Below are 21,498 nucleotides of genomic sequence, written 5' to 3'. Positions count from 1 at the left end.
CTTAAAAGCATTAAAGCCGTTAGACCTATAATGCTAGCTCTGGGAATTTATTCCAAAGAAATAATTGAAATTATAAGAAAAACTCTCTGTGCTCATAGTTGCTCATTGCAGTATACACTAAGATGAAAAGCTGGATGGAAGCAATTTAAATGCTAACTAATAGAGAATGGTTATGGAAAATCATAGAAGAAATATTATACAGACATTAAAATTACCACATAGGAAATGATGTTAGAATAATGTTAGGAAATCAGGTACAAGAGCACTATTGTTACAACTATCAAAATGCTTAGAGGCAAATGTTTTAAAATTTCTGCTTTATGAAGTAGGATAGAGGGTGACTCCCCATCCTTTCTTAAGAGTCTGCAATTTTCAGGTTATAAAACAAAAAAAAAGGAAAAAGGCCACTTTGTTTTTTGTCACAGTGAAATGGAAGACATGAATGGAGCCTGTTAGATTTCACTGTTGAACTGGTAGCTCTTTTTCTCAATAACAGACATGGAGGAAAGGGAGATTCTAGATTCATTTGAGAAATAAAACTGATTATATGACAGCAAGCATTGCTCCTCAAAACAATCACTGTATTGCGCTGCAGGGCAGGTCATACTGCCCCCTGTGTGGGGTCAAGCCCCAGGTCCGCACTCCATCACTTGGGTGGTTTCCATGGAGAACAGGATTCTGAGTGTTCATGGCATCACAGGACTGTGCTACATGGGAAGGACCAATGAAGAATAAATGACATGAAGACAGGATCTTCTGTCATTCACCTCAGCATCTCTGATGGGACTTTGGGATGTGATGTCTTTCTAGAAGCCCTCTCAGGTCTTTTTAGAACAAGAGTTTGTCTGCATAAAGAAAATACCCAGATTAAATCAACAATAGGAAGCTATCCCATGCCCTGCACTGTGCATTCTTGGACAGGGGCAGTTGGTTTGAATCCAAACATGGTGCCATCTGGGGTACCAAACAAATATCAAGGGAGATTTGGAGGAGAGTGAGAATAAGGGAGCAGTAACATGAAGGGTACTGATGCTAAACTCACCTCAAATGGAAGAAAATAGAGTTTATTCTGAGTCAAATTCCAGTGACTATAACCTGGTCATGAGTTCAAGTTGCCCCTAATAGTCAGTGTACAGTGGCCACATAAGATTTTGTTAGCTACAGAGCAAGAATAGATCAAAGCATTTGCTGAGTACCCTGTTGAGAAACCAGGTCACAACAAAGCCCAGAAATCACTGCTGTAGTTTTCAAACATGACCTGCTATCATTCTTACAAGAAAGCATGCTGAAAATATCACAAGATAATTTGTCACTGTATGCACAACAATGTACCTCACTACAATCACTAAGTTTTAATCAGTCATTCAGCCTGGAACAATCCTTAATGCATGCATGGCTCGCTTTCCTGGGAAATAAAACAAGAGAAATCAAGAGATTCAACAAGAAATGAAGCAGAAAACGGAGAAGAAGTGATGGGGAGGGATAAAAATCTGCAGGACTGGGAGGGACACCAAACTACAAAATAGCAACCGGAAGAAGTTGGGCTGCCTCAACAACAGAACAGGGAAGTCTAAATGGCAGCACTAAGAAAGGGAATTTTGATTTCCATATACAGTCTTGCTTTCGGGTACAGGAAACACCATTTCAGTGTGGGCATGCATCTGTGTTGGGCATTCTGATTTGTTTGAGATTTCAATAAAGTCTCTTTGCATAGCCCGGTCCTTGGGTTGTCACTTCATTTAAAGAATGTGTGAGTGTGGCTGACTCAGGGTCTTCTGATGCTGAACTCTGAAGCTGCCCTACCTGCTATGAAATATCAATCTCTGCTCAGGCCGATGTGCTCAGCTCTGTTAGGAGGTCCCAGTGGTCCAGGAGATGCTAGGACAGGAACATCCCTGCATTGTTTGTGTGGAACTTATTGGAGACCAAGTTGTAACAAGTAAGGTTTTTCTGCCGGCCACCTGCTCTTGTTCCACCGCCACCAAGCCAGCCCACGTTGGGCGCCATTAGTAAGGTGTACTGTTTTTCTGCCCGCCGCCTGGTATTGTCCTGCCGCCGCACCGCCAGCCCCAAATACTACACAGAGACTCTGTATTTGATACAATACTGTTGGCCTGGTTACTTGTTTCTTATCGGCTAGCTCTGCCTTTAATTATTAACCCATTTCTGCTGATCTATGTATCTTCACATGGCCTTCTCTTACCGGGGAGGTGGCTGGCGTCCAGCTCTCTCCAGACTCTCCATCTTGGCTCCTCCTTCCTACTTCCTATTTCCTCCTTGTCTCCTAGTCCCTCCTATCTTCCTTTCCTATTGGCCAACAGTGCTTTATTATTAACCAGTATGAGAAACATATACAGAATGACATCTCCCATCATCTCCTCTTTTCTGTCTAAATAAAAAGAAGGGTTTTAACCTTAACATCGCAAAATATATTACATAACAGTTATCAAATAAGAATCACAGTTAACAATATTTAGTCCATTAACATTTAGCAAGACTAAAAGAAACTATTTTATCATCTATCCTATATTTGTGAATCTAAAGTCCTATATGTAACTTATCTTTAAACCTAACTAAGGAAAACTATAACCATAACTCTTTGTCTTCAACGCCTTCAAAGACCACAGAAGGATAATATATAAACTCTAGAAATGACAGAGACAACTCACTGCCTGCTCACCCGAAGTTCTTTTGTAATCTTTCATCTTCAGCCCATAGGCCATAGTGTGTCTAGCAGACTCTTCAGCAATGCAGGAAACTTTAAACTGTCTTTTTGTATTCGCAGTTTGTCAGTCACTTTTCTCTGTGTCCTGCATACTGTCTCGCAGACTCTTCCATGAAGCAGGAACTCTGTAGCAATGTCCATCTTGAATCAGCAGTCACTTTTCTGTGGGTCCTGCATGTCCAGTATATACAGCATAAACTCAAACAGTCCAGACAAGAGCTGTATCTTGTCCAAATGGCTAGTCTTGCCATACTGGAAGCAAACTCCATAACGCGTTTCTTCCATGTCCATCTTCCTTTCTGACGCAGGTGGTGTTGCCAGGGGCATTGGTGCCTCTTTGTCAAGAAAAACCCTAAACCATTTTAAATGCCATATTCTGTAGGTCTTTGAAAGGTTTGAAGAATTTCTATCTATCTCAAATACATCTCTATGTATCTTGAAAACCTAACTAACTTAACTCTAAGCTTTGACTATCATAGGTAATCTGTATCATAGGTAATCTATAATCTGTACTACATTATATTTCTATATAAACACAATACCTAAACAAGAGGAGAAATACACATCTCACAAAATTGACATTAAATTGTTATCAATAAATGAAAATCCATTCCAAAACAAAGTAATCATATCAATACCATAATTCCCTTTTTACCTTTAAAAATAATCGGCTGTGATCATTACCCATTTATAACCAAGTCCATTTAAATGAAAACAAACATTTATAAACAATATTTGGGAATTTGGGCGTCGTTCTTTCCAAACTACTTCCTGCTGATAGGGGGCGCTGTCATGGGGATCCTAAGAAGTTGCAGAAATCTTGGCTGTAGTCTTCGAGGCTGCTTTGTCAAAGCTGTTTTGAATATTGGATCATCAGGGACTGTTTCAGGGGGCCTGGCTTGATCAAACCACATTAGTCTGGAAGGAATCCACAGCTTTTTATTTTCTGTGGAAACAAAAATGGAAATCCTTTTCCCCAGTAACTTGTCCTTGAACTTAAATGTTTGAGTCAATGCATTTTTAAAATATATAAATTGAATTAATCCAGCAGTATTTCCTTCAACAGTTGTTGTTTCCATGTAATGCCATACAGTAACCAGATTCTCTCTGAGCTTTTCATCTTTATGTGGCTTTATTATTACTCTGTTTCTTTTACTTTTTATTTTTTGAGACAGAGCTTCTCCTTGTAACTCTTATCTGCCCTGGAATTCACTTTGCATACCAGGTTTACTTTGCAAATCACAAGAGATCTGCTTGCCTCTGTCTCCCAATTGCTGGGATTAAAGGTGTGTGCCACCACACCCAGTTCCTCTTTGTCTATTTAAAACCATTTTTTTTTTCATGTCTACGTATATTTTAAAACACACTGTAAACCTTTAGAGGTTTTTCTTAATATGAATCTGTCTTTACTGTAAATTTTTATCTTTATCTGGCCACAAGTCTTTATCTGTTAAACAACAACATTGTTAAAATGAAAGTCTTTGTTGTTTCTGCCGAGGTTTATAAAAGTTGGCGGCTGCTATTTTACCGCCAGCACTGAAAGCTGCGCTCACTGCCTTGGTCTGCATGCTGCCGGCTTGGAGATGTGGTCACTGCCATTGCCATCTCTCATACACACCAATAAATTGTTAGCAGAGTTTCTTAAAAGATGTGTGGTTTTTTGTTACTTATGATGAGTCAGGAACCTTCCCTTAAAGGAGTTCTGCGAATATCTGCTTGTCTCTCGCAAAACAGAGTCCAACCGAGAAAAATGCTGTTACCAAGAAACCTTGCTTATCTCTGTTCTTTTGTTTCTAAAACCCTTTTTTAAGCTTTTGTTAAATTTTAAGTGGAAGTTCTTATTAACCACGTGGGCGCCATTTGTAATGTGTATGGTTTTTCCGCCCGCCGCCGCTGGTCTTGTCCTGCTGCTGCGCCAGCCCCAAATAATACACAGAGACTCTGTATTTGATACAATGCTGTTGGCCCTGTTACTTGTTTCTTATCGGCTAGCTCTGTCTTAATTATTAACCCATTTCTGCTGATCTATGTTTTTCTCTTACCGGGGAGCCGGCGGCATACTGCTTTCTTCAGACTCCCCATGCTGACTCCTCCTTACTACTTCCTATTTCCTCCTTGTCTCCTAGTCCCTCCTATCTTCCTTTCCTATTGGCCAACAGTGCTTTATTATTAACCAGTATGAGAAACATATACAGAATGACATCTCCCATCACCAAGTGGGGATTTCTGCATCAGTATATCAGCCACTAGTCAGAATCAAATGAATGTGAGCCATTTGCTAGGTAACACAAATTAAAGTAATGCATGATAGGATTTCTGCTGTCAAGATACTGAAAGTGAGCATCTCCAGGGCCAATCAGAACATTTTCATAAGAACCAGCCTTGAATAAGCAGCAGATGCCATGCACTTCAGGCTGTGTAACAAAAGTTGTCCATGTGGAACTATTCTCAAGGGCTACCTGACCCCACCCTGCTCCCACAGTCTGCTCTCTGACCTTTTTGCTTCCCTCTGCTCCACCCACTCTGGTCTCCTCTATGGATGTCACCACATTGTAAGGCATATTTCCATCTATAGAACTCTACAGTCTGACTTTCTCTTGGCTTACTCACTCACTTCCTTTAGGCTTCCCCCACCCAAATTCATGTTCTGGTGCATTGTGGGAGCAGAGGGATCTCTCCTACCCATTCACCACCTCTATGTGTATTTCTAACTTCTTTTTGAGTGCCACTCTTTGATTTATTTTTGAATGCAGCATAGATTCCTATCTAACATAGGACTTACCAACCCATATTTTCTTATCACTATGCCCACCTCCACTAGGATACAGGCTCTGTGAGGGTGGGGATTATGTCTGTTTTGCCACTGTTACATCCCTAAAGCCCAGGACAATGCCTGAACCATGACAGATATACTAGTTTGCTTTTCTCTTGCCCCAATAAAATACTGAGCAAAATTAACTTTGAGAAGGAAGAATTTACTTGACTTATCGGCCACTGCTCATCACCAAGGGAAGCCAAGGCAGGAACTGAAAGCAGCAACCATGGAAGAACACTGTTTTCTGGTTTCCTTTCCCTGACTTGCTCAGCTACGTTTCTTCTGCAGCCCAAGCCACCTGCCCACGGATCATATGACCCATAGTTGGCTAGACCTTCCAATACCGATTAGCAGCCAAGGAAATGCCCGACAGAAGTACCCAGAGGGCCAATCTGATGGAGGCAGTTCCTTGACTGAGACCCTATCTTCCCAGGTATGTCTAGATTTCTGTCACATTGACAAAAGGTAATCAGTGAAAAAGGCTTTCTCAATAGATGTCAAGAAATGAACTAATGCTCTCCTGTATTCCCTGCACTGTCTTAGATGTTTTAAGGAAATCATGGAAATGAACAGTGTGTGCTGCTGTTTCCTCAGAATTGCAACAGTCACTCTGGGAGAAGGAAGGAAGCTCAAAAGATGTGAGAAGATGTGGCTGGAGAAACTCAGGAAGTTACGAGACTTAACCAAGCCCCTGCCCCCAGGAGTATAGAAACAGAGAGCAGGGTGGGCCGAGGAGACTGTTCAATAGAGAAGACTACAAGTTAAACAGGAAGCTCCAGAGATGCAGCTTTTGTTTCATCACCCATGGTGGGATAATGAACTTTTCAGTGATGCTGCTGCATTTGAGTCACCCATGTTCCTGTAACCAATCGAGTAAACTCAGGCTCACCAAGCTAGACTTAGGTGGAATCATTTCTCTGGCCCTTCATTGGTGACCTATCTGGAATGAATAAATATTTGGTCACACCTCTCTAGGAACAGTCATACAATAAACAGTCACAAGCCGATGAGGCAGATAGGAGTAAAGAATGTTCATTTCCAAGTCCATGACTATGTTTCAGAACCCTCATTAGGGTAAGACCAATTAGAGGAATCCTAAGTTTTTCTTACAGTTGTGCTCCTGAATGTAGCAAATTGGCCTACATTAAGGGGTATGGCTTCTGGTCTTGCAAGCTCAGAAGTTGCTGACTTATTGATTTACAGTGAGAGAGCTCACTGTTCCATGAAGAGATAAGCATAACATAGACTAAGTGTGTTCTTTTTTTTTGCATAAGCCAACACATCTGGGGAGTCAAATCCTGGATAGGAGCCTTAGGCACCTATATTTACATCAAGTCTGACCTACTCAACACTCCCATGCCACTTATATACTCAACGCTTACATGATACTTAGCCACTGAGACCTTCCTCTGCCTTGGACACTGCTTAGAGAGACAAAGATGAAGCTCTTTCTTCGCTCATCTTTCCTTTCTCCACCTTGGTCTTACCTGCTGTATGCCCCAGAGCATGGCTTTATAATTAACATATCAGTTCTCCTCCAGCTGACAGGTGTTCCAGTGGAGATCTGGTGGATAGTGTGATGGTTTGAATGAGAATGGCCCACATAGGTGTACATATTTGAATATTTAGTTCCTATTTTGTGGAACTGTTTAGGAAGGATAAGGAAATGTGGCCTTTTGGAGAAGTCATGTCACTGGGAAGGGCTTAGATGTTTCAAAAGATTCCTGTTTTTCCAAGTTATCTCTCTCTCTCTCTCTGTCTCTCTCTCTCTCTGGCTTGTGGTTGTGGATCAAGATGTGAACTCTCTTTTCCTCTACTCCACCCTCTGAAATTAAATGCTATCTTTTGTAAGGTTGTAAGGTTGGTCATAGTGTTTCATCACAGCAAAAGACAAGAAACTAAAATAGATGGGATGAGAAAATCTGGTTGTTTCTCCAAACTTTCTTCCTCAAGGCCATCAATTTGGCAGTTGCTACTTTCATCTGCAGCCAAGCTCTTGTTAAGTCCCATGTGATTCCTTGCTCCATGGTTAGGCTTCCCACGGTGTAAGATCCCTCAGAAGCTTCATTGTGTCCCACCTGTTTTCTTAGCCCTGTAGGACCTTTGGAAACAGTCTTTTGCTGCTTTCTACTAGGACCCAAACTCATATAAACATCACAGTCCAAGTTAGACTCGAGGGCTCTCTACCCTCTCTGTGTGAAGACTAGTCACACAACCAAGTCATCTACCCATTAAGTCTCAAACAGTGCTGCCCAGCAGGTCTTCTGTAGTCATGGATATGTATTGTATTTCCAACCAGTAGTCACCAGCTCCATGGTGCTATTAAGCTCATGAAATGTGATTAGAAACAGTATGAGGTTGCAAATGAAAATGTAGTTTATTTCAATTAACTTAAGCTTAAATAGTTGCATGTAGCCACTATATTGGATGGCACACAACTAGCCACCTAAGTATTTGGATTTGGTAGTTATGTTTTTCTCAGATTACATCTCTGGGTTTCACCACTTATAAACAAAATATCCCTAACTTTCAAATTTTTGGTGGAAAACTTACTGTAGCTACTAGAAAGGTGAGGAAGGAGACTGCGGATTTCCTGGAGTTGTAGAAGAGCTTAAGAGTGTTACACAGGAGGTTTCCCTGGTGGCCCCATTCTGTTGGGAGGGGGGAAATAAAAATTCATTTGCTCTTTATCCTTCTGCTTTCTGGCTGCCTCATAATTCTATACACTTGTGACAAATATTTCACCTCTTGTTCAATTTATGTTACTGCTCTTTAATCTCCAAAATTTATTGGACTACATGTGCAAATAGTTGTTCTCTTTTAGATAGGACTTACTCACTTTGGGCTTTTTATTTCATTTCTTTTAAAAGCAGTATATTTTGATTATGTAAATGGAGTTCTTAATTGGTCTAAATAATAAAAACTCAGAGTCAGATATAAAGGAAAATGCTGAGAGAACGGAGGGAAGGAGCAAGCCAAAGCCACCTTTACCTCATTAGCTTTCCATGGGAAAAGAAAGCAAGTTCCTATTTCTTCCCACTTATATCCTCTCTCCACCCAGCCATCTCACTTCCTGTTTCTGCCTAGACTTCTCACTTCCTGTTTCTGCCCAGACATCTCTCTTCCTGTCTGTCTGTACAGACTTCCAGACCTCTATGGTTAGCTAGTGGCAAGTTCCATCCTCTGACCTTCAGACAAGATTTATTTGTACAAGCAAGATATCACTGCCCCCAATGCCTCACAGACCCTCCCATCTCCTTGCCCTTTTACCTTGTGTACAAGTTCTTCCTATTCTTCCTACCATCTGGAAACAGTCATGTTTTGCCACTCCAAGCCCTTTAACAGTCCATTTAAAACTTCTTACCTGTAAGAACCCTTTCCTGATCAAATCCACTCAGCTTTTATTGTAGCCTTAAACACATCATTTTCACCTACTTACATGAATATTCTTGTGAGCAGTACTATTTTCAGTAAAATTTAATGTAGAATTGGAATTTTCTAGCATGTGGCAGCCAACTTTCTACTGTTTGCCTTTTTTTGAAACTCACCACATTTTTAGTTCCACTTACACTCACCGCACAGGGAGAGTACAACTGTGTTGTGTTTATATTCTAAGACCCAACCTTCATAGTCACAGTGACTAATACAGGTATGAGTTTTGACCTAACCCAGGCTAGCCAGAATGTCTGGCCCCAATATTGGAGTGAAGAAAGGACCTTGGCAATTTGAGTCCTATAAACAGTCTTGTTCCAGAATGAAAACATACAAATTTAGCTGCTGGGCTCCCTGGTCTTTGGGACTTATAAGCTCTATTTGTTTGCTTTCTTTTTGGAAGCCACAGCACTCTAGTTTCCTTCTAGTACATTTCTCCTTTTTAAAACACTAGCTAATGTTAGTCTCAATGGCTGGCTTTCAAATGAAGACATACTCCAAGCTGTTCATTTGAAGCTAAGAGGTCTGCAGATGGTGTGCCTAGAGTAGTTTCCTTTGGGCAACTGGTAGTGTGCTCTGTCTCCCCTCCCCCTCATATTATCTGTTTCTTTCTCCTTGCTTGTGTCCACATATCCTCATGTTTACATACTGTGGAGAATGGTATCCTTATCAAGAAATCAGGATTTATCTTAAGCCCTGTATAGCTCATCTCATCCTTTGTCTTCATTACCTTTGCATCACCATGACCCAATTATCTGACATGAAAAATTTAAGGTGAAAAAAGTTACTTTGACTCACTGTTTCAGAGGGTTGAGCCCATAGTTGCTAGGCTAGGTGCATTTGGGCAGAACATTATGAAGGTGGGAGTGTGTGACTGTTTCCCACTGTTTGGAAAATGGAAAAAGAGGAATATTTGTGCATAACCAGCTTTCTATATAACTCACTTTTATTCTGTCTGGGCCCCAGCCTACAGGATGCTATCACCAACATTTAGGATAAACCTTCCTCCCATAATTAACTCTCTTTGGAAATGTCTGATCCTTGATCAGGACACTCATAATATACCTCACCATTCTCCTAAATGATCCTAAATCTAGTCAAGTTAACAATGAAGACAAGCCATCTTCTTGCCTGTTTTAAAAGTTTTATAGAGTACATGTTGCCTTATGACTTTTGACCTTGCTCTCCTCTCAACCATCCACCTCTGGTGATTTGATGATGTCTGTATGAGTTTTGCTGTACAAAAGCTCAAGAAGTAAAAGTTCTGCTCTGGTTCAACAATGAAAGATGATCTGTGGAGCTTCCAGCAGATGGATTTAGATTTATTTGTACCTCCCTTCCTCCCTCCTTCTCTCCCTCTCTTCCTCCCTCCTTCACCTTCTCACTTTCTGTGTGCCTTCTTTCTTTCTTTCTTTCTTTCTTTCTTTCTTTCTTCTTAAGTTTTGAGACATTTCTTTTTATTGAACACATATAAGGTCCAGTTTTATATTATACAAACATTTTACAAACAAAGTTTGGATTTATCACTTTAGAGTTGAATGAATGGATTACACTTTGCAACTACAAAGGCCATTTTCTAGGTATTTGAACAGAATCCTGACAGAATTATTTCATTTTCCTTTTTCAAAGCTGAGGATCAATCCCAGGGTCTTGCATATGCCAGAAAGTTCTCTACCACTGAGCCTTTCCTTAGCAACCAGTAACATTTTTTCATAAACACCGTACTGACTTCTAAATGATGAAGTAACACAGAGGAAGGTAACCCCCCAAGACATTGTGCCAATATTAACCAAATTCTTCTTATAATCTGTCTTTCTTAGCATCAAATTTGGTCATGAATATCAGCAAAAGAGTTATAACTAAAACGAGCATATATACTTGAAAATTCAGATCATATTCTAAATCAAAATTTTTATCAGCTTTATTGTGGGGAGACCACCTATATTGCCATTTAAAATGTTTTGTGTTATATTTTCTTATGGAAATCACATGTACAAGGAAACAAGACCTTATTTCCAGGATAGTCTTAAATTTGGCTTAATATATGAGCATTACAGCTCAACTACCATCTAAAAGAACTGCATGTCTGAGATACTCACATGAAAGACGTGTGAAGAAAACAATGCAATTCATCATCTGAACTCACTGTGTCTCTTGGAAATTTGTCATAAACATGGAAGACTACCTTACCAGAAATGCTTCAGTGAAATAGGAAGTATTTAATAGTACCGTCAGCTCATGCTTCGATGGTGGATTATTTAACATGGAAATCTAAAATTTCTCCTGGATGTATTTATTTATCAAAACTCAGTGCTGCCTGATTTTAAAAAGATTTTTATTCTTAAGTCAGGGTCTCATACTACTGGGCTGAAAACTACCATAGAGCCCAGACTGCCCTTGAACTCAAGTAGATCATGTAGCCCATGGAACCTCTGGCTTCAGCTTCTCAAATGCTAGGATTAGAGGTATGTGCAGTTATGTTTCTTTACAAGACTATGGACAGGAACAAGGCTGTGTTTAAATCCCCAACTCAACCTGTGAGGGCAATCTCAAAACCTCCAGCTCCATCAAGGTTAGGGAGCAAGAATACAAGATAGATGGAATAGAAACTGCCTTCTCTGTAAGAATAATAAAACACATAAAAACACTGTGATGCTTAGCTTTAACTGTTGACTTTAAACAACCTAGAGTCAGCTGGGGTGAAACTATCAATGAATAATTGTCTACATTGGGTTGGCCTATGAGCACATCTATGGGGAATTGGCCTGACTGTTAATTGATGTAAGAAAACTCAGATTGCTATGGGTGGCACCATTTTGTGGGCTGAGCCCTGAACCATATAAATGAAGAGAAAGCTAGCTGAGTAGCAAAGAAAAAAAAAATTCATGCATCATGCATCTCTTTCTTCTTGATTGTAGATATGTGTTCCTGCTTCAATTTCCCTTTAATCATGGGTTATAATCTGGAATTTTAAGCCATGGAAACATTTTCCCCCTAAGTTGCTTTTGATCAGTATATTTTATCACAGCAACACAAATGCAACTAGGACAAATATAACCCTTGAGTTTTTGTTTTAATTCCTACTGTGAGAAAAGTTTCAACACTGGCTTATGGGATTTTGTATGATTTGGTGCAGTTTTCAGACAACTCTGAAAAGTAAGAATTCCATTGTAATCACAAAGATTTAATTTAATATGATTTTAATGTATATACCTTATAAACAGAAACTTTTCTTTCCTTGGAGAATAGCTTTTTTTTTCCCACTCAAAATAAAGTTAAAAAGTTTTTTGTTTTGTTTTGTTTTGTTTTGTTTTTTCCACTTAAGGCTTGAATTTTAGCACCCAGTAAGAATTTACTATTTGTATAGTTTTTATTCACTTTAGCAAGGATATTTTTCAGGCTTTATAGATATTGTGCATAAATCTTTACTTAAAATATTGACATCAACATAAGATTTATACATGTAAAGTATATTGTTTACCTGTCTGTTGCTGCAATAATACAACATGACCAAGGCAACTATAGAAGGAAGAATTTATTTTGGCTGTGGTTAGTATTCAGAGTCCATGGATGAGATTCTATCATGGAAGAGAGGTATGTCAGCAAGTGACAAGCATCATGGCAGAAGCAGGGAGCTAACACCATGAAACAGAGCAAACTGGTAAAGGGATAAGGCTCTGAATTCTCAAAGCCTGCTCCCAGAGCCATACTTCCTCAAACAAGCCTGCATTTCTCCCTGAACAGCACCACTAATTGGGAAACAAGTGTTCAAATAGCTGAGCCTATGAGAAACATTCTCATTCGAATTACCCCATGAAGCAATCAGACAGCGGATCAAAGCACAATAGTCTTCCATCAACAGTATCAAGAAGTGGGAGATGATCATAGAAATAATTTTATGATTTTTCTGAGAATGATTTTCCTCTTTTAAGATCTACACTAGTTACAAAGTACACTGAATGTAAGCAATACTGTACTCAATGTTTTTGCTTTTTTTATATCAATATGCTTCATTAATTAGATAGCTAAGCATTTAAAAGGATATTTGTCAGGAAACATTTCATAAGCTCTTGAATAACAGCATCAGTAAAGAACTTAGAAAAATACAAGGACACCTTAAAATTTTTATTCCTGTTTGGTGTGAGTTGAAAAGCCGGTTAGACAGCTTGCCTTCCAGACCCGCACTCTAGCTGAGAAGGAGTCAGCTGCAGCCAGATTTCTCAAGCCAGGAGTGATTCATGAGCAGGCAGTCTCACTGCTCAGTAAGAGACAAGCCAGGAGTACAGATGGAAGATTCTATGGATGCCAAGCATACCTCAGCCCTGCTACTAGCTTGATGCAAATTCTAGAGGAATGTGAAATGTGACTGAGATGGCTTTCAATCATTTTCACTCCAACAAGGCAGAATGTGAAAGGTACAAACTTATGGCTCCAACAACCTGTATTGGTGGTGTCTAAGACTCAATCTGTGTGATCTCGGGCCCTCCCAGGCCTGTTTTCTCCTCCAAAGTACAAATATGACAAAAGATTTATAGGAATTAAGTCAGTGTAAGTTTTTAAGACCCTGGCTACATAGAAAAGAATCACAGTACGTTGATTTCTCAAGCAACTCTTAGAAATGTTTACCTCTTTTTTTCAGAGCTGAGAACCAAACCCAGGGCCTATGTTTGCTAGACATGTGCTCCTACCATTGAGCTACCACAAGCCCTCAAACCCTTGGATTATTTCTTAAAGGATACATTGGCCCACCCAAAGCAATGGTTTACATGTGAGCATACCCAGTTTTGTAAACCAGCCAGAGAAAAGAATGGGCAAGGAATGATACAGTACCCTGTACCCGTTTTGTGCAATATTTCTGTCCACATGTAAACCTATGTTTTCTGTCCATCTGTGCTCACTATCCAAAGTCATGCGAAGTAAATAACCTCCAGAGAGAAGTAATCAACTGTGGTCAAAAGTCTTGCTTGTGATTGTAAAGTTTATAGTAGCCAGAGAGAAAGAAACAGAAACATGATTCCCAGAGATGAGCCTTGAATCAGTCACTTCTTTCATGGATCCTATGACCTCCTGTGAATTCCCAGACAATCACTGGGGGGGATAGGGGACAGTGGGTAGAGGACTATCTTTTGAACTTAGGCTGACTGTTTTTCCTAAGTCACCCTGTCTTCTGTGCTAGAATCCTATGACAAAACTACTAAACATCGTTGTGGGATCACATGGGGAATCTACTTCCTGGGTAAAAATCATAGAGCACAAACCTTCTAAATTTTAGTTTTTCCTCCCACTGTCCTACTGTTTACAATATAATACCATCTATCATTTTTTAAATTCCTGAAGTGGGTTCTGAGAACTTGTCCCTAAAATATTTCCCATAGCTCAGCTTCACATGGGTGCCCATGCATTTCTACCACCTACTTTGGAAATGCTAGAGAACAAGTTTCAAATGCACAGTGAATTTGGAAAGGCTATCCAGATGTTGGAATCCCATCTGCAAAAACTCCTATATCTCTGAACTCTCACTAGTCACTTTATAATGGGATTTGACCTTCAGAAGATGGCAGGGTAGTTTCACACATCACTAAGAGAAACATTAAGGGGACTTTCACATTTGAACTGGCCCCTTAGGCTTAAGTGAGGTGCCTATAAAACATGTCATCACTGTGCCTTAGTCTGTTTTATGTTATTTTATAAAAATAACTTGAGAGCTGAGGATGTGATGCAGTTGGTGAACTGCTTATCACACAAGCACGCAGAACTGGGTTCAATTCCCAGAACCCAGGGGAAAAAGCCAGGTATAGTGGTATGCATTTGTAATCCCAGCACTTGGGAGGTGAAGTAGGCCGATTCCTGGAGTTCACTGGTCAGCCAGCCTAACCTAATCAGGGAGCATCATGTCAATGCAAAAAGTTGATGGATCCCAAAGAACAAAATCTGAGGCTAGGTTGGTGAGATGGTTCTGTGGGTGAAGGTACTCGCTGCCAAGCCTGATGCCCTGAATTTGATTCCAGGACCGGCATGGTTGTCCTCTGACTTCAACACATGCCTCATAGCCTGTGTACATATATACACACAGGACACACGTACAAAATAAACAAATAAAATATAAAACCCAAAGATGACCTCTTGCCACCATATACAAATGCACATACATGCACACACACATTCACACATGCACTTTCACAGGCACACACACATGTGATGGGTATCCTATAAAGTTAAGAAAGTTTACTTGACTCACTCCTCCAGTAGCTAGAAGATCCTAGAAGCTTGGCATTGGCACCTGGTGATATGATGGCTGTGGTCCTGGGCTGTGTCTCAACGTGATAGAGAAACAGAAAGGGAAATAGGTGCATTCAGTCAGAGCTAACTATATGGGATGGCTTCACATGGGAACAATGACTTTCAAAAGAACTCCTCCAGAGAGGCTTGAGCGACCCCTCTGAGGCTTTAATCTATCATGAGGGCGGGGTGCTCATGACCTAGTTGCCTTTTATTGGGCTCTCAAAGCTGCACACATCTCAACATTGCTGCACTGGGGACCAAGCTTCCATCACATAAACTTGTAGGGCAGCAAAGCACATCTATGTCATAGCAACTGGCCTGATTTCAGATTTCAGGTTGACTTTAAAGAAAGAAAAGCAAAAAATTAAATGATTATAGAAATCACTTCAAGCCCTACTGATAAAACCAGAAGTTCAAATCTCAGTTCTTTCTACACTGAAATATTAAACTGCAAGGAGTCTTGCTCCAGACTAGGAAAATTAAGTGGTTGGCATCTTAAGATCTTCCCTGTTTATTATAAGTATAAACAGACTATTAGAATTTGATGAATTATTTGCATATTTTTCAAGATTCAGGGAACTGTAAAATTTTTTAATCATTCCCTTACAAGTCTTTCACTGCATAAATAAGGAAACTGGGCTAGAAATGGATTGGTGTAATATTTTTAAATTTATGAGTTTGTGTAGCAAGATGAACAGATGACTCTTGGTAGAGCCATAACCACACCCATCAGCATTATAACAGGGTATGGGGGAATCCTTGGTTCTCTTTCTTGTGTTCTGACATGGTTTGCAGGCTCTCACTTTTGAAACACCTGGTCCCAGCAAGGGTTGCTGTTCTGGAAAGCTGTGAAGACTTTGGGAGGTGGGCCCCACAAGAGGAAGTAGGTTCCTGTCTGTAATGATCTGAAAAAGTCTTCAGGTAGTCTCATGCTTCTGTCTAAGTGAATATATAATGTTAATTTTGACTTACTACTGCATATTAGTTTCCCTAATCATATATGACTCAAATGATTAGTTCTGGGGGAAATTCCTAATCTACTCAAAGAGTTTTTGGAGTGGAGCCAACATTGACTCTTCCTGTTAACTCCACGAAACATGGATTCTCTTCCCAGGTAGAAGAATCTAAAACACTATGGAAAAGGAGAAACAATATGCTCAAAATATATTATAAAGGAAAACAATAAATTTAAAATTTGACTAACAAATGGTGTTCTTTTTAAAAAATATCCAGTCTACTCACTGCACTTGTACATGCATGGGTGTGGGACCAGTGACACAACCCTGAAGAAATTTACTGGCTCTCCCCTGAGCAGTTGCCAATTGATAATAGCTTCCCAGTGAGGAGTGGGACCTCTTAACTTCCTCTGCTCCTATCATTGCTGAGATTTTGGCGACTGAGTTGATTTTGTGTGGGTCTTGTGCATGCAGTCCCAGCCTCTGTCTTCATTTGGTCTTTATTCTGCTCCCAGCTGTTATCATATATTTCAACCTTTCAAACGTGAACCGTCTCTCAAAAAAACTGCTTACAGGGTCCGGTTTCCAAAACCACAGGTGTATGGTAGGTAATGATTTGCTTGATCCTTCCAAAAGGGGAACTGTGAAAATGTTCATGTGCTCTAGTGGGAAAAGAATAACACTCCAGATGCTGGAAAGGAGTGTCTGTCTCAGGGACGCCTATCATCGCACAGCAACCCTCTTGGGGGAGGAAAAGGGGCTCCCAGCTGAGATGAGCAGGAGTGCAGCTTTGCAGCAGTTGGCAATAGAAAAGCACACGCAGGCACTGTAAGCAGGAAAGCCAGCAGGCATGTCTCAGGCAGGGAAGGAGCAAAGTTCTCCAGGCTTCTAATCAGTTTAATAAAAGAGCAGGAACTGTCGGCACATTGTGACACAGGATGTTTGTATTAGTTACTTTTCTTATTGCTAAGATATGAAACGTGACTGAGACACAGTAAATGGGAAGAGTTTGCTTTGGCTCACACTTTAAGGAAATACATTACGGGAAAGGCATGGCTGTAAGAACAGCTCTTGGTGGAAGAAGAGGTAGCAGGTTACATCCCAACAGCATGCAGAAAAGCAGAGAGTGAACCAGGGCCAGTCCCAGTGTCCACAAATCCTTCCCGCCATTCCGCCATCACTCCCCTCCCACCGGTACCCAGTGAGCCACTTCCTCCAGTGAGACTCCACCTCCTAAAAGTTCCACATCCCCAATACAGCAGCATCTACTGGGAACTGAGTGTTATAAACACTTGACCCAAAGGGGATATTTCATAACCAAAGCATAACAATGCAGTAGAAGAGAGCCAGCGATTCAGTTATAGGACTGACTGGTCATGGCTCCTCATTAGCCACAGAGCTTATAGATGGAAAAAGAACCTGACCATCCTTCCTGTCTCAATGAAAACCAATTTCATCCTTGTAATTTATAGTTAGCATTTGTATTCAAAAATTTTCTATCTCTACACTGTGTCACATTCTTTTACCTTTATTACACTGCAGCTTGCAAACGGGAACAGTACATTCGAAAGATCAGTGTTTAGACTATTTAAAAAGCCACCTGACACCTGACCTCCTTGAGGTGGTATTAATGAGCTTTTACTGGTCAGGAAGCCATTTTTGTGTCTTTATAATTTCCTTTACATGTTGTGATATTTTTTCTGATTTCACCTAAAAACAAACAAACAAACAAAACAACCATTTTGTTACACAATGAAACTGTCTTGAAAAACAAAAACAAACCAACCAACAAACAAAACAATTTAAAACAAAACAAATAAGAAATTCTTTGCACCTGGTGGCATTTGTTCTGAAAATCAGATCCTGTGAATGAAAGGGTCTGTCACTGGGACCCACCTGAGGACAAAGAGTTAAAAATTCAATATTAATTAATCAAACAAATAATGCCCTGTAACTTCTGACCTGGTCGTTCAGGAGTCCTGCTGGAATTTTGTTTAGTGACAGAGGCAGAGGGATGGAGCATAGTTGTCCTTGTGACTCTTACTTGGTCAACAGGCTTCTGGTGACTTAGGTGGTGGTTGTTAGCCCTGCTTGGTGATTGCTTTGAAGATGATCAAATAGTCCCTCAACTAAGCATTAGTAGATTATCAAATAGTCCCTCAACTAAGCATTAGACCCTGCAAAGACAGAGCATTCTGCAGTCAGCTTTCTTTCTAAGGTGCCACTTTGTAGTTGCAGGCAGTGGGGATTCTTCATCGCTTCTTACACCTGAGGAGAACACAATTTCCAGGGCCTACTGTCCGTCCCCCTCCTAATGATTCGTAGATGGCTCAGTTGAACAGCTGACCCTTTCTCCACCCAGCAGCTCTAATTCCAAAGATTGCAACACTTTAGGTGTTTGTTTTCCCCTTGGCAGCCCTTCCTTCTTTTGCTTTCCACCCTTGGGCATGCTCTGATTATGCAGTGAGGGCCCTGGCGGTTGTTACAGTTGCTCTCTAATTGTAGTCAAAGGGTAGTCTTTTCCATTTTTGTCCTGACAGGAAAGCTCCACAAACAGCCGCAAGAAATGGATTCCGGTGGCCTTCAATGTCTAAGTGTCAGGGCAGTGAGAGAGGACAAAGAGGTCAGCATCTGACCTGATTCCAGGCTACTGCCTTATCGCCAGTCAGATATTAACAATGTGTCTTCTGTCAGCTATGTCACCAGATCACAACCTTCAAAGAGTACACAAGAGCTAAACACTACTTTATAGGAGGAGAAAACAACCAGGAACTTTTTTTTCCCCACCTAAGCCCAAGCTAAACATCAAAGGAGGTATTAGCTAGTGTTATTTACTTTTTGTTTTGTTAAATGTGTGTGTGTGTGTGTGTGTGTGTGGTGGGAGTGGGGGCAACAAGGTACAAAAAAAAAGGGAAAAGAAACAGGAAAGAACATTCTAGGCAAAAGAGAATATAGAAATAAAGAAAGAGAAGGCAAACTATCACAGAAGTGTAAAAAATCAAATTATTTAGTGTTTTGAGCCAATTGTATAAGAAATGGAGCAAGAAAGATGGGCAGAAGCTTCTCTTAGGAATACAGATTCTTCTCAGACAGAATCTCATTACTTACCCGAGGCTGGTCTCCAACTTAAAATCTTACCTTAATTTCCTAAGTGCTAGGGTTACAGGTGTGTGCCTGGCTATGATGGGTTTTGAGATGCCATGATACTGTTGGCTTAACATTACTAATGTACCTATTTGTGTGAGAGAAGAAGGTGAAATGGAAGAAAGATGAAAATAGGAGAGACTGCTGAGGAGACTAAGTAATAAGGATTCAAAATGAGGTGCTGAGATCCTGAACCAAAGCAAACAAAACAAATAAAACAGAGAGTAAATGACTGACTTAGTGACCTATTATCCTAATGCCCCCCCAAAACTATTTCCTGGTTTAAGTCAGATGACCCAAGCTAAGACTGTCAATGTGGATTTCAGAGATGCCTAACACAGGGTTAGCATGCCAGGAGATTCTGTATCATTGAAAATAGAAACATTCAATATCCTGAAATTAACCGCAATAGTTGTGTGTGTCTATAATCCCAATGGCCAAAAAGAGGATGATGACATGGAGCTTATTGCCTAGAGTATAACCAATTAGTGAGCACCAGGTTCAATGAGAGATCTAATCATCGTCCCATTTCAGCAGGAAGTAAACTTAAGATAACGACGCCCCCTTTCCCTACCCTTGGACTTTTGGGATAATAGTCATCGTCTTTGGGTTGGTTTTAGTTATTTAGGGTTGGGTATGGAAGGTGATGCTTACACTCGGGTTTATCTTTTAGACAGGAATAGGGAATAGTTGGGAAAGGTATGGTTTAGATGGGATATAGATAGATTAGCCTATTTTCTTGTGAATTTGAGTAAGAATGAGATAGTATTTTACAGCTTACATTGTTATGTATTCTTATATGTGGTAAGCTATGTAAAATTAAGTTTGTATTTTGTTATATTGTGTGAAACACTTACAATGTTTTATGCACATTACTTTTTTTACCATATTCTATGTATGTATACTTTTCTTGTATTCAAGACATTTTGTATATTGATACAATTTGGGATATTTATCATGCTGCCCTTTATAGTTCTACCTCTTGTCTTGACATTTCTACTCTATCTCTATTTTAGGGTTTTATATGTATGTATATGTATATAGTTATATTGTTTAAGTATTTAGTCCTGCTTTACTCAGGGAAGTTTTAATCAATTTTTTAGCTAAGTTCCTGAGTATTACAGATCATCTTCACTCATGTTTCCTGTACCTATGAGATTAGTCAGATATAGATGCTTAATCTTCAATCACTTCATAGGCATGCAAAACATGGCATTTAAATGTTTTAATATTAGTACTCCATTGACATGAGACACTGTTGCTCCTGACAGCACCGTGCACTTTCCCGAAAATATGTTGGACACTGTTGTTGCTCCTGCTGGAGTTCATTCTCGCCTCAGCTAATGGCCTGTTGGGCAAAGAATTGCCCCCATCTTGACCACTGATTTGGACATGTAGTCCTATGGGCTTGCAGGAGACAAATATAGAAGACTGCTTAACCTTGCCAAGTCAGGGTAAGACAGCCATTCTACCTCCCTGCTGTTGTTGTGGCCTGTCAAGTTCTCTTGGCCTTAGCCAAAACTGGGTGTACCAACGATGCTGTGAGACCTAGGGTGACTGTCCAGGTGGCTTGCTGTTTCTGTCCTTGCTGCACCTTTTGTTAGTTGTCCATCCGCATTTCCTGTCTACTCTAGTATTGTTATTTTCCTTCTCAGGTCTTGATGAGTTTAAAGATTAAATTATCACAACTATTATTCTCTCTTCCTAGGTAGATATATTAGGTATAGACTTATGTTTTCCAGCTTAGGACAACTCTATTGTAAACTCCATTATGCCCTCACCCGGACTAGATATGTAGGTCATTTTGTTCTCGATTTTCCTTTTCTTAGAGCACACTTGTTATTCACTGTTTTGTATATAGTTTTGTATTAAGCCTAAATCTTTTCTTTAGACTAAAAGGGGAATTGTAGTGAGATAGTCCTTCTGTGGCACTGACCATGCCCATTGGGGGGGTGGAGCCATGGGCTGAAGTGACCTGTGGAAGGAGGTCAGAGAGAGAGCCGGGAAAAGCTCTCTTGCTGGCATAACTCGGACAGGAGAGCATCGGGTGGAATTTCCTGGTGTTCATCTGTCTAGGTTGTAAGTTATTTCTCCCTGAATAAACATCTATTTGGCCTATTTGTTTATCCTGTTCCTTATTTAAC

This window comes from Phodopus roborovskii, unplaced genomic scaffold (assembly GCF_943737965.1).
Source record: "Phodopus roborovskii unplaced genomic scaffold, PHOROB, whole genome shotgun sequence".
NCBI classification, from domain to species: Eukaryota; Metazoa; Chordata; class Mammalia; order Rodentia; family Cricetidae; genus Phodopus; species Phodopus roborovskii.
The sequence above is the reverse complement of the archived record's forward strand: the minus strand, read 5'-3'. Positions refer to the sequence as shown.